The sequence below is a fragment of the Garra rufa genome, chromosome 4, assembly GCF_049309525.1.
Source record: "Garra rufa chromosome 4, GarRuf1.0, whole genome shotgun sequence".
NCBI classification, from domain to species: domain Eukaryota; kingdom Metazoa; phylum Chordata; class Actinopteri; order Cypriniformes; family Cyprinidae; genus Garra; species Garra rufa.
This window is the reverse complement of record NC_133364.1, coordinates 9,519,020-9,533,744: the sequence shown is the minus strand read 5'-3', so window position 1 is coordinate 9,533,744 and position 14,725 is coordinate 9,519,020. Positions and strand designations below refer to the sequence as shown.

General features: G+C 35.6%; 1 protein-coding gene across 1 annotated transcript in view; it reads left to right on the top strand.

Annotated features, from left to right (window-relative positions):
* The window catches only part of wnk1b (WNK lysine deficient protein kinase 1b), a 108,327-nt gene that overhangs the window by 34,519 nt on the left and 59,083 nt on the right, over positions 1-14,725 (top strand). The window lies entirely within an intron of this gene.

Sequence of the window (14,725 nt, the reverse complement as noted above, 5' to 3'; positions counted from 1 at the left end):
CGGCAAATCGGTTTCGAAAATAACCGATACTGATAACCATAAAAATGCTAAATATTAGGGGTGTCAAAATTAATCGTTTTTACGATGCATCGCGATGCAGACAAGGACGATTCGGTATCGGTTCAGTAATAGACCATAACCGGTTATAACGGACTCAGTCCAGTGCCAGAACACGTGACCCAGTGGGCTTGTATGATTTTCCGGGAGGGGGGTTGGGCTAACGAGGGGAGTACTCCACATGAATAAAATAAGTCTTCAGATTTTAACTGAAAGGATTATTGCCACTTTCTTTACACACCGGTGCATTTAACGATCAGTGTGCATTTAACAAAATGTCTTTTTTTTTTGTTAGTAATTCATTTAAAGGACTGAAACATTATTTTTATTTGGTTGAAAAGACTAGCTAAAAGCACTGAGCGCGTCTATCTGGCTCAGCGCCGTTTTACACAAATATAATGTTTTGTTGATATTGTGAGTGCGCACATAAATAATAATAGTAGACCTTTTGCAGTTTTGAATGATGCCTTTTTATGCCTTACTTTTATCGACAAAAATGGTGTATTTTAGGTTTCCACTGTTATTAAGAAAAATGCAAGTGATCGCGTTTGAGCTTCCATGTCAGCTGCACAGCCCGCTTTCGCTTTCACTCTCCGCAAAAACGATTGGATATGCGTCTAACCGCGCACATTTATCTAGGTTAAATGTTTAAATTAATATTCTGAAATGCATCAAGTGTTTATGTCTATAGATTGTATTTAATGCAAGTCGTGTTGATTTGAGAAGGCTAAATTTATCAAACATGCTCAACTCATTACCGCTGGCCGCTTGTTCGTTAGGTTAGGTTAAAAAGACAAAAGCTTAAATTTAACAAACATAAAATGTTCCAAACATATTTCTAAATTAACTTAAAAAGGAAAGAAAACGAAATCTATCCACTTTGCCTTTAGAATCCAAAACTGAACTATTTTAATGGCTGCAACACGAACTCTGTTCTGATAAATTGTCCGATAAGGACGGGGTTCGGGTCTGAGAGTCTCAGTCTGGGCTAGTGCAGGACTCTATTCGTTCCCTCGTTTCAATTAAATAAGATCTGAGCGGTACCTCTCGGTTGAAATCGTATTTGGTTTAGTTTTCGCGTTTAAAATGACTATAGCGGCAGCTTTTATCAAAAGATATACGGCCCTTTTCTGTGGTGGAAAACCCCGGCCACCTGTTCAATACACTGGAGCCGCGATATAAGCTTCCCTCACGCTGACACTTTTCAGAAAAGATTATGCCGGAACTCTAGAACGAAACCAAAGCCCAGGTATTTACTTTTGTGAATTTGTTCTAAATGTTGCTGTTGTCTTCTGTGCCCAGATTTTAGTTTTGTTTGATACATTCAAGAAGTGTTTTTTCTTTGAGAAGGTAAGATTAAAGTTTCAGTTCATATATCTGACTGTTTGTATTTATTAACACAATTGTATATATTTGAAGTAAAGTTGCAAAATTAGTATGTTTTATTCCTTAATTTAATGTACTGTATAGTACAGTACAAAACAACAAACAACAACAAAAATAACCATTCTGCCCAACATCCTGTGTTTGGTCTGAGACAGCCCAAAGAACCTCTTCAGCATCACAGGCTAAATTAGCCCTGGCCAGGCAGCAGGGGTCAAATCCTCTTGCATGCCTGATCCAACCCTGGCACTCATCAACTAAAATATATGAGACTGCTTCTCTTCTTGCCCTTGCCCTTCTTTTGTCTTTTCCACATTGTCGTCATTGTCCTCCTTCTTCTCCTCCTCTTCCTCTTTCACCTCTTACTCTTCCTCATCAAAATTACACATTACTGTATGTGGGATATTGATTGAAAAAGACTGGATAAGATGCACAGTTACACTTGTACAAGTGGTCTGACAAAAAATCGAATCAAATAAAAACGCATTACAACGTCATTGTGAAATAGAAAAGCAAAATAAATTTGAAGTAAAATTGAAAAATGAGCAGTGCATCGTCAATGCATCGTGATGCATCGAGATATTGTATTGAACCGAATCGATGACATGATAATCGTAATTGAACCGAACCGTAAGACCACTGTAGGTTCACACCCCTACTAAATATCGGCACTGATAATCAGAAATCTTAGCTAGAGTCCTTAAGGACTCAACCCATAAACATTGTGAGTAGGGATTGACCGATGTGTTTTTCAGGGCCGATGCCGATACCGATTATTACAGATCAAGTAGACCGATAACTGATATTTTGAACTTATATATATGTCTGGTGTGAAAATGAACATTTATATCAAAATTAAAATTGTGAGTACTGTTGACCCGATGTTTTTATGGTTAACTAAAACCATAAAAACATTTTGTAAAGTCATACAGGTATATTTGTAGCAATAGCCAACAATACAATGAGTCAAAATTATCGATTTTTCTTTTATGCTAAAAATCATTAATATATTAATTAAAGATCACATTCCATGAAGATATTTTGTAAATTTCCTGCTGTAAATATATCAAAACTTAATTTTTGATGAGTATTATGCATTGCTAAGAACTTATTTAGACAACTTTAAAGGCAGTTTTCTAAAAAAATTTAGTTTCTTTTTTTGCACCGTCAGATTCCAGATTTTCAAATTGTATCTCAGCCAAATATTGTCCTATCCTAACAATGCATCAATGGAAAGCTTATTTTTTCAGCTTTTCATATGATGTATGTAAAAAATTGACCCTTATGTTTGTGGTCCTGGGTCACATTTTATAATTACTATTAAAATTACTGATATCACTTTGATTTCATAATTCAGGGTTAATGTCTTTTGAAGCTTTATAACCTTAGTCTGTCACAAAATGCTGTGTAGGTGAATTGGGAAAGTGGAAAAGGCCTTGTGCCTTCTGCTTTCATAACAAATTCACTGCAATGAACATTCAGTTTCAATACATTACTGTCAGATTTCAAATCTCCTGCTGTGAGCAGCGTTCCTGTTTTATAATACATTACAGTTAGTTACAGTTACAGTTAGCTTATAGAGTAGTTGCATTTAGTAGCTATCATTAAGAAAGGCATCTGATTGGTATGAATTTGACCCTAAAACAGCCTCATTAAAAAGGTCTTTCTAGTCAACGTTGTCCTAGTCTCGCGTAGCCAGACCTTCAGACTGTCGGCTGAAGGTCTGGAACTCATGGCAGCTTTCATTGGCCAAGGCCCGCCCATAAGACCGTTTGATCGACATGTCAAACAACCAATCACAGTTTGTTTCGTTCAGCGTCACGTTTCTGTGCGTGGAAATGCCCCCACAACAACAGACTGGCTTGCAACAAGTCAGTCATTGAAATAACCAGCATTGAAAGATAACGAAGAAGAGGGAAAACAAGCAGTAAGTCAGTAATTTGTTCGTGAACGTCGCATATGTGTATAACAACAATGGCGTCTGCATAAGCACATTTTAGCAAAACGCAGAGGAAATCAGTCTGCGCTTTGTTTCCCGGCGGACCGAAAATAAACGCGACACTTGCGTCTTCCGGATATCCGGTCAAATTCAACTAATCAGATGACGACTTCGACATTACTGAAGTGTTTCCAGTTAAGCGTACCATATGCATCAGGCGTTTAGCCAACGTTCTGTGGGCGTGACGTCTGAGGCTGAGATTAACGTTGTCCAGATAACCACCATTTGTCAGAAGCTGAACAGCTGGAATTCCCCACAAGACCTTCACCTTGACCTCAGTTTACCTCCCAGCAAACATTACTCTTAACAGAGACAACTGAAATGCTCATTAGAAGATAATAGAATACTAAACCTCATGCTCTCCACCAATTCACCCTGGGGGGTGAACTGCACTTCACAAAAATTAGGCCACGCTGAACACATGGCCCTCGTTCTGAGCAGTCTGTTAAGTGCTGATTGATGGGTTTGAGAGAAAGAAAAATCAAGTTTTAGTTTTCCTTCCCTAATTGGAAGTCCAACGTTCTCTGCCTGCTTTAATTCTAGATGAAGCTGTCTTGGTTTTTGCAGCTAGTTTCAGTGCTACAACTGTTCACTCTTATTCAAAGCAGATGGCTGACTGTTGCACTTTTCCTTTTTCATTTCCTCTGTCATTTCTCTTATGTGTAAACCCCTCGGGTCCTCTTCGGCTTGACGACTCGATCGGCACTGAGACTCCGTAGAAGGTTATCACAAACGCTGCTTACAGAGCAAAAGCAATCATGGCTGAGCACAAGCAGCACTGCTGCACTTCTTTTACCCAATCAACTGGACTTTTTGCTTAAAAGACCTAAATTTCACTTCACTAACATTTCATTTTTATCCCCCTTAAGTCCACTTTTATTGTAGATCAAGGTTGTGATTTACTTTTGCATGCTCATTTTCAATCCTGTCTGTTACCTTTAGAATTAAGCATCTTTTTTGTGCTACTGTACCTTTAAGGCTTTAATATGTAAATAACCTCGACTCTGATTGGCTAACCTCAAATTTTGATGGCTATTGATATTTAGATATGAGCAGTCTGTTAATGTGCTCATGATTTTTATGAATAACCAATTTTTGCATTGGAAAGTTGTGAACATTAATATATTTCTACATGGGTCATTCCATGTCAAATAAACCAAATTTCAACCAAAAAACTCCTCTGGCTTGAATGTTTGATTTTGCAATTTTTTTTGACATGTTTAGTGATGAAAGCCAAAATATTAAATGCCATGGATGAATATTTACTGTGTAATCTTTTATTTTGTGAGGGGGGTCAAAGTGGTCATTTTCACCTGAGATTCCGAATCAAATTACATTGGGGTAAAAATGACTTTGGAAAGATGGCATCATCATAATGTTATTTGTACACACAGAATGGTAGGCCTGTTAGTAAAATATGTTGACTTGAGCAGTCTTTGTTGCATTATGTGCCAATGGAGATCATTCAAAATGGGGAAACAGCACTTTTCAAGTTTTTTTTCTCCAAAGTTTGCATGCCTGTAGCTCAAGAAGTATTACAGATATCTTAATGCCCTTTTAGATATTGGGTCTTAACAAGCTTTTTAAAGCCCTATGTGGTTTAGTTACAGAGATATTGGAATTTTAATATGACTCCCGGAATAAATTGTTAAAATGTACATATTCTTGTAAATGTAAATATTCTTTTTCCAATGTTTGTGTGCCTATAACTCAAGTATTAAAGATATCACAATGTGATTTTAGATTCTAGTTATTAATAAACTTTTCTTTTAAAATCTAAATTTTCAAGGCCCTACATTATTTAGTCCCAGAGATATGGGGATCTCAATGTGTCCATTTTCAAAGGTTAAAAACCAAATGTTGGTTACTCTGTATACAGCTGATACTTATTTTATTAAAATAACAGTGTTTGAAGAAGTAATGTTGAAATTAGAATTATAGGTTGTTACCCTCTATCGAAACAGTTGCTATTTTGTTGCTATTTTGACCTCTACAAAATAGTGTATTACTCAGTAAATATTCATCAATGACATTTAATATTTTGGCTTTCTTATGTCTATCTTTCGAGCCGGGGACCTCTGATTGAGTTGACACGGAATGACCCACTTTTATATCCAAAGAGCAAGAAAATCCTTTTTTGTCACTTTTTGCAGCTCAGTTTGGGTTATAAAGCGAAGGGAAATTTTGAACTGAAAGTAGGCACATAGCCGTCCTAAAACTTTAGTTAATGAGAAGGCATGAGCTGCGTCAGTTGGGAAATTTGAACCGATGACCCGGACTTCATGTGACCGGAGTGAGAGATCCAGTAAACATTTTCATCTCGTAAACAAATCGCCAACATCTTATCAGCTGGGACACTTTTTTCGGAATATAAGGGAGGTGGAAAAACCTTGATTTGATATTTGCAACACAAACAATGCTGTACTATTGGATTGACGCCTTCAGAAGTGTTTCTATTATTAGATCTTTTCCTTAAATAGCTGCAACACACAGAACTGCGATTTCTGCTTTGATGCGTCTTTCAACCTGCAGACGGAAAACAGGGCATGCACTGATTCAGACCGTTCAGATGTCAAATGAAAGTCTTATGATGTTTACAATGGTTTGCAACAGCGAGAGTGCAGCAGTCATGAGAGACTTTTTTAACTTATGATCAGTCTGAAACAGCCAGAAGGCTCCATGTTGAACCGCTGCCCCTTTTCCACTTTATCAAAGCAACATGCAAAAACAAAGACCGTGCATATGTGCCTACTGGATGTGGTTCACTGTTACTTGTTTTGATGCATTAAACTCCTGTCATGGCCATTACTAAGTGCTGCTGGGAAATAGAGCACAGGCTTTCAGGCAGTCATGTGATCGAGTCTGTCCATCAGCCCGGTTTGCTACAGTTATCAAGCACATCACAGCAGCTAAGCTGATTATTCCTTCACTCAGTCCATGCACAATTAATGGACCTGGATTTTTAACCTCTTTGAAGTGCGGAGTGCATATAGTTGTCATTTCCTCTCATCTGACTTTCTTGGTGTATCTTGGGAATAAATTCGGGTTGGTATTTTATATCCAAATGCCCAGCACACTACGGTTGTGCAGGGGAGGGGTGGTGGATGGTATTTTTAGAATCACTGTTTGACTGGCGCCCGTGTTTGTGAAATATGAATCCTGGAGAAGATCGGAGGGAATGAGGTCCCCCTGGAGGACAGAATCTTTGTCTTTCCATTAACTCAGACTAAGTGCTCTGGATGCCCACAATCACTTCAGGAAGTGCACCGGTGAATAATGAAGCTTGACTCCTAGAGTAAGGCCATGAAAATACTCTGTGGAAGTATGCAGATGCTTGGGCAACATATGCATGTACACATACATACTTAACATGAATTCTTGCAGTACAATGTTGGTAAGACAACTGCAGATAGCGGAAAATGCGGACAGAATCAGAAAATCCAGGCATAAAAATGGAATTTACTGTTTAATGCGGAATGTCACGGAATTTTCCAAATTTTGAAGGAATAATTTAAAAGTAGGTCAGTGCACTTAAATTATAATGTGAAATTGACTAGTGTCTGTGAATATTAAGCCGCAAAAGACTATTTAAATATGAATCCTGCATGTTCTGCGAGTCTCTGAGTGAATGAATGGCGCAGACACGCTGTGTTTTCAGCCTCTACTGACTCAATATATGAGTAAGTGAACAATTAAAAGAAAACTATTGTCATATCATATACAAATAGAAACTTAAAGGTCTTCACAGTAGCCCTTCAAAATAAAAGTTTGTTTTAACTTGAAGAAATTGTGACAAATGTCACAAAAATGTAAATTTTTGGGAAAAGCAAAAACAAGAAAACAAAAGGTTAAAAAAAAAAAAAAAAATATATATATATATATATATATATAGATAGATAGATAGATAGATAGATAGATAGATAGATAGGTATTTGGTAAAAATGAACAAATATTTTAGGAAAAAAAAACATTTTTCATAGGGCCTTAAATGCAATTTGTTTTAAAGTTTTAATAAATTGCTTTTAAATTGTGTACGTTTCTTGGTTTAAATTTATTATACATGCTATTTGATTAATAAAATTTAATTTAACCATTAAAACAGTCTAGAAAAATTAAAACGGAAAAAAAAACGGAATTTGGAAAGAAATAAAACTGATTTCACATGGCCTTAATAATGTAATGATAGTACTAATGCTACTAATAAAATTATTATTATTATTAAAAAATATTTTTTAGGAATATTTACCAGAAAAATTATTAACCAGAGTTTGTTTACCAGAAAAATGTAAATACACAACACAGTAATTCTGAAAAAAAAAAAAGAAATAAGCAAAATAACACTGAAGTAATTTTTAATGAAACCAGTTTATTAGAGATGCTTTTGTTGATTTAAAATTTAATGAAAGTATTAAAATGAAATCTAGGAAAATAATGGAAAACAGAATTCTGACTGAATAAAAAAATGATTTCATAGGGCCTTAAAAAGTACTGTTAAATTGTAGGTTTCATGATTTTAATTAATTATTTTTTAATTAATATTTTTAAATTAATCATTAAAACAGAGTCTAGAAAATTTCAAAAAAGAAGAGTCTGGAAGAGTCCAGAAAAATAAAAACAGGAAATTTGGAGAAAAATAAAATGGAATTTACTAAAAAATAAAACAAATGTAATAGATTGTTGTAATGCTGACTGTTTAAATAACTTTCTCGCCGAGAATCTTGTTCATCTAAGGGTCTTTAACCTTTTTCAGGCCATTGACCTCTTGGTTGTAGAAACTGAGCTGGGATCTTGTTACTTATGTTACAAAATGGCTCATAATAACACATTTATAGCCTCAAAGCTGTTAAAATAATCATTACAGATAAACCGAGACAGGTAACTTAATATTGTATTGTTGTCTGAAATGTTCTCAGTACCACTTTTCCACAACCTTAAACTCTCACACATCAATACAAAAGCACACACTTGTTCACTTTGCAGTGCATTTGGCTCAACTGCAAAACAAGAGGCCCCAAACAAGGTTCTGCAGTTTGGATCCCATTATTGTGGAAAAGTACTGTCACAGATATGGATTTGTGTTCTTAGAAACCAGGGCCCGGGGCCAGTTTTTTTCCCCCCTTGGTTCTTTTTTTGGCATGAGATTGGACAGATGTGACATATTACAGTGCAAGCGTAACCGAGGATGTGGTCTTCGCTCCGCAATGGTGTTAGCGTACTCTGAATAAGGATCTACTGTTTTATATGAACATGAAATCGAGAAATGGATAAGCTGTTCATGAAAAGCAGCTGTTTGTTTCGTAAACTGTTTGGGAAGTTCCCCTTCTGAAGTCAACTTTAGCATGGACCGTCAGGCCGTGTTTTAAAAGATGCATTCACGGCCTGATGCGAATCATTAGATCTGTAGCCTAGAAGACACGGAGAGCTCAGCAGCTGTCTGCACTCAGAGGCCTAACACTTCCTCCTATGGCAGAGAAAATGAGCTTATGGAGGGCTGTATGTTTTGCCAGAGCCCTGCAGTTGGTTACAACAAACCCCTTCAGTGAAGAAAATCCTTGATAATAGTAGCCATACAGTTAGAAGCAAAACTTTTCCTAAGTCAAATAGTTTGTTCCAGCTGGACTGAAATTCATTCTGTATATTTGTGAAGTATTCTGCCAAAAAAAAAAAAAAAAAAAAAATCTTGTAAGACATTTGTTGTCAAGCTCTCGCTTCAAAAAGCAGACTTTTAAGTCAGTTTTAAGCGAGTTGGACATGATTGGGTTGTAGTTTTTTTTCATGCTGTTAAAAAAATTGGTGAAAGTTTTCCCTCAGAAATTGCTAGTAAATTTATATATCAAAGAAATGGGAATTTTTAAAAGTGAAATTTTGAAGTAGAAAGACTAAAGCATTTTTCTATGTACTGTAGTCATTTCTTAATTTTTTAAACACATACATTTTGATATTTTTAAAATTATAATTCATTTATTAATATTTCATTTACATTTCTTTATCTAAATACACTAAATCATTTAAACTACATTTATTTATTTATTTATGTATTTTTAGGCATTAAATAATTCAGTATACTTTTAAAATATGTAATTTTTCTTTTTAGTTTAATAAAATATTCTCTCTGAAATATTCTTGCAATTTAAACTAATAGTTTACTATTTTAATATACTTTAAAACATGATTTTCAGCATCATTACCCCAGTCTTCAGTGTCACATGATCCTTCAGAATTTATTATTATTAATAATTATAATTAAAAAAAGAAGAACATAATTAATTTATATTCACTGCCATTTCAATGTTTGGGGTTGGTAATAATAATAATTATTTTTTATTTATTTATTTAGTTAGTTAAATAAAAAAAGTGATGATAATGACTTTATATTTAAAAAAATGATATTTCTAATTTGAATAAATGCTGTTCTTTTTAACTTTTTATTTATCAAACAGTCCTAAAAAAACATATTGTTAATAAATCAGAGTAACTTCTATTTTCTGAAGGATCATGACACTAAAGACTGGAGTGTAATGGATTATGAAAATTCTGCTTTTCATCACATGAATAAATTCAGTTTTACAATATATTAAAATAGAAAACTGTTATGTTAAATTGTAGTATTTTACAAAATTACAATGTTTATGTATTAATCAAATAAATGCATGCTTGATGAGCAGAAGAAATGTCTTTAAAAAATATTTAAATTAAATAGACTTATATAAATAGACTTAATAAGACCAGATACTTTAAATTTATGTCAATTATCTGTAAATGTTTTGAAATCTGGTTAACGACACAATTTATTAGGTTCACGCGACCTCCGTTTGGACCCAAGCGTCGCCTGACCCGTTACGCACATGTTAACCATCCCAGAGTTCACGAGCCTCCGGTTTTATCTCTAACTGTTGAGGTTTACCGTTTACTGAAGCCAGCTCTTATCTCTCAGAGCTTTGATCTACCGTTTGCTCCATTCCCCACTGGCATTGCCTACAAGAAAGCTATGCAGCCCGCTAGCGTGAGTCATGCCAATCCGTTTTATTTGCCTTTTTACAAATGCAAATCTCAGGGGTTATTCAAGTGCGCCGTTATTCAGAGGCGCCTCTCACAGATGCCTCTTTCTCAGCCTGCTCTGCAGATTTGATCCGCTGATTGAAATGACGTTCTGTTTGCTCGTACTACATATTTAGTCCGGCTCTGTGATGTGGTCGGGAGCTGCTTTGATCCAGTTCCCGCCACATCCACGAGCGTCTTTATTGTGCACCCACACAACTTCTGGAAAACACTATCAGGTGAGAGACTTCCACTTGCATTGATGCCGCTTCGTGGGCCCAAACACTATCCGTCCCCGATAGCACAGACTCAGCCTTTTGAGAAAAACAGAGCAGCTCTGTGTTAATTCAATTTCAGGAGTTGGCATCAAATCCATTATCATTATTGTATTAGCATTTGGCTTATTTTCTCAGAAAAGAGCAGGAGTGAGTTTTCTAGAAAGGCTCACTGCTGTATCTGGTTACTGCAGTATTTTTTTTGGCGTGTTTACAGACAGGAGGGCACCACAGCTGCGTTTATATCTCCATGCCAGGCTAGAGGTGTAGACCAAGAGATTTTTATGTGTGTGACAGTCGAGTAAACAGCTGATTGTTTAGTGAACTGTCTGTGCATGAGCTCACGTGACTGACTAAGCACAACTAGAGATAAAAGCTGATCTGTTTTCCTGTGAGTTAGTTTATAGATAAGATGGGTACATATGCGATACCCTTTTACGCCCACATACCCTACGTTCAAGTTTAAAAGTGTTCTTTCTGAACAAAACTGATGCCTATTTTGACAAAGGCAGCATTTCATCAAGTCAGGAACATTACTGATTTTTGACATTTCTGTTAAATAATTTAGAAAAATGATGGAAAACATGAATCCAGTCATACCAAAAAAACTAATTTACTCTATAATGTGGAATAATGTTAAACTTGCCAAATTTTGGATAAATAAATCTAAAGTAGGTCAGTACACTTAAATCAAAACACGATATGGACTAGTGTATGTGAATATTAAGCTGCCAAAATACTATTAAAATATAAATCTTGCATGTTCTCCATGTCTCTGAATGAATGGCGCAGATGCGCATGTGACGCAAGCGATGTTTTCAGCTTCTGCTGCCTTAATGTATGAGCACATGAACACATAAACAATCTCTAGAACTGCTCTGAGAATCACTACATGAGCATTTTAGCTTTTTTTATAGAAAAAAAACCATTGTCATATCATATACAAACAGAAACTTAAAGGTCTTCACAGCAACACGTCAAAAAAAGTTTGGTTTAACTTGAAGAAATTGTAACACAAATAAATTGCTTAATGTAATTATAGTGCTAATAATCAAATTATTAAAACAGTAGTTTTAAGGAATATTTTATTAGTTTTAAGGAGAATTTATTTACCATAAAAAATGTAAATATTTCTGTGTTTCTAAAAAAAAAAAAGTATTTTATAATAATACTAAATTATTTTTTAATAAAATCAAATAATTAGAGATTAAAATGTTATGAAACTATTAAAATAGAATGCAGAAAATTAATAGAAAACACACAATTTATTAAAAAATAAAATAGGCCTTTTTTGTTTAACTTTTAATAAATTGTCATTAAATGGTTTATTTTTTATTAATTACACATGCTTTTTGATAAAAAGTTTTTTTTTAAATGAACAGTTAATAGAGTCAAAACAATTTAAATGGAAAAAAAATTAAACAGGAAAAAAACGGAATTTGGAAATGAATAAAACGGATTTCATAGGGCCCTAATAATTTAGTGTTTTACCTTTTGAAGCCATATTTTCTGTAAACACTGGTATCTCTCTCTCTATATACAGAAGTTGCCTCCACTTGCAAGGGTTTCCTTGTCTAATTTGTCAGTTTTATGTAGTTTAACCCTACAGTGCGTTGTCTGTTAAAGCTGTGTTTACTCCTGTAACCAAACCCTCGATTATTTGCATCACATGATTGCGAAGAGCACCAGCACCTGTGTTTTTATTTTGAGAAGCGGGGCGCTAAAAGTGACGCTTGCGGTTTGCCAAGACAAGCGTGCATGAGGTGCCAAAGTTAAACGCATCACTTCCCTTACTCTCTCTCTCTCTCTCTCTCTCTCTCTCTCTCTCTCTCTCAGCTCACCCACTCACTCACACTTGTGTATGCAAAATCTCCATTTAAGTCGCAATCAATAAGGTCTTTTTGCCACAGACGTGAGGAGAGGCTAGCAGAGCTGCAACCCCCAGCATGCTGCAGAAGACCTCTTCCTTTGTCTTGCGTTATCACCAGTTGATTAGATTATCTACAGATGCAGTGAGATGGGAAATAAGATGACCTCTGTTTGCAGATCACTGCCTTCCTTCAAGTTTGGAATCAAAATAAGGCCTAAAATCATCCTGTGTGCAAGAGCATGAATGCTTCCAAAGCTCTTCTTCTAAAGTCACTTTTTTTCAGGACAACTGCTGTTGGAGCAAGAGTTTGATGAGAACCTTGCTGAGCAAGTTAAAGTCAGTTAAACTGTCAGCATTTTCATACCTAACTACTTGAATACCACCACAGTATGCAAGTATGCACTAGGAGCGCGTGTTTGCAATGCTTTGGCCAAGCATTTGCATATAAGTACAGTTGAAGTCAAAAGTGTGCAATCTAATTATTTTACCAAATTAAGAGGGATCATACAAAATGCATGTTATTTTTTATGTAGTACTGATCTGAATAAGATATTTCACATAAAAGACATTTACATATAGTCCACAAGAGAAAATAATAGTTGAATTTATAAAAATGACGCAGTTCAAAAGGTTACATACTTGGTTTTTGAGCATATTTTTGTATTTGAACCCTTTTGTATTTGGCTGTATGATTTTAAGATCTGTCTTTTCACACTGAGGACAACTGAGGGACTCATATGCAACTATTACAGAAGGTTCAAACGCTCACTGATGCTTCAGAAAGAAAAACAATGCGTTAAGAGACAGGGTGGAAACTTTTGAATGGAATGAAGATGTGTACATTTTTCTTTTTTTGCCTAAATATAATATTTTTTTCATTTAGTACTGGACTTCGGAAGCTTCAGAAGATAGTTACATGTTTCTCAGAAGACAAAATAAGTACAATTTGCCCTGATCTTCAAATACCAGAAGTTTTCACCCCCCGGTTGTTAATGCATTGTGTTTCATTCTGATGCATCAGTGAAAACCTTCTGAAATAGTTGCATATGAGTCCTTCAGTTGTCCTCAGTGTGAAAAGATGGATCTCAAAATCATATTGTCATTGTTGGAAAGTGTTCAAATTCACAGAAAATGCTGAAAAACCAAAGAATTTGTGGGACCTGAAAGATTTTCTGAAGAACAGCAAGCAGTTCACGACAAACAAGGGACTCATGAACAACTATCACTAAACAAAAAAACAGCTGTGGGTCATACAGTTAACATATGCATTATTATTATTATTTATGTCAAAGAGCTTATTCAGGTCAGTACTAAATAAAAAAAATCACATGCATTTTGTATGATCCATTTTATTTTGCTAAAATAATTAACATTTTGCAGATTCTGCAAGGTGTATGTAAACTTTTGACATCAACTGTATGTATTTCCAGCATTTTCTCGCTCACAAAAGACTCCAACACAGTTCTTTTTTACTCTCATTGCACTGCACCCCAGTCAATAGTGTTTACACTTTCATCCCCCAATCTAAGGCTGAATCCCCTTTGTTTCTTTCTCTCTCTCTCTCTCTTTCTCTCTACTGTCCTTTGGGATTAGTGGTATCTAATAGGTTGCAGATGCCTGCTGCTAGTACGGTTGTTAGTGCATTTGGGAAATGAATGACTCGTCTGCATTAATGTGGCAAAAGAAAGCCACCGTCAGCATTCTAGAATGGCAGCACATCAATGACACAGAATAGACCGCTTGCAGATAGCCGGAGAACTCATAGGTGTCCTCACTGAACTCTTACGTATAGCTTTTATAAGATGCAATTTTCCCGCCAGGTATGCAGGTCAAGTCTTTCGTAGAATTAGTGCTCACGTAATACATATGTGCAAAAGTAGGCCACAGAAAAGTGGCCCCTTTTTTTCCCACAAAGTGCCACTGGATTAATTCATCACTGGCGGTTGCTGGAGCAATCATAATAATGATTAATGATCAGGCTTGCGCACACTGTTTAAACTGCTGATAAGGGCTCAGCTTGACCGGAAAGGAACTTTGACGTCAACGCTTGGATACCCACATGCGCCGGGAGGTGCGTTCCATCCAAAAATCTTGACACTGTTG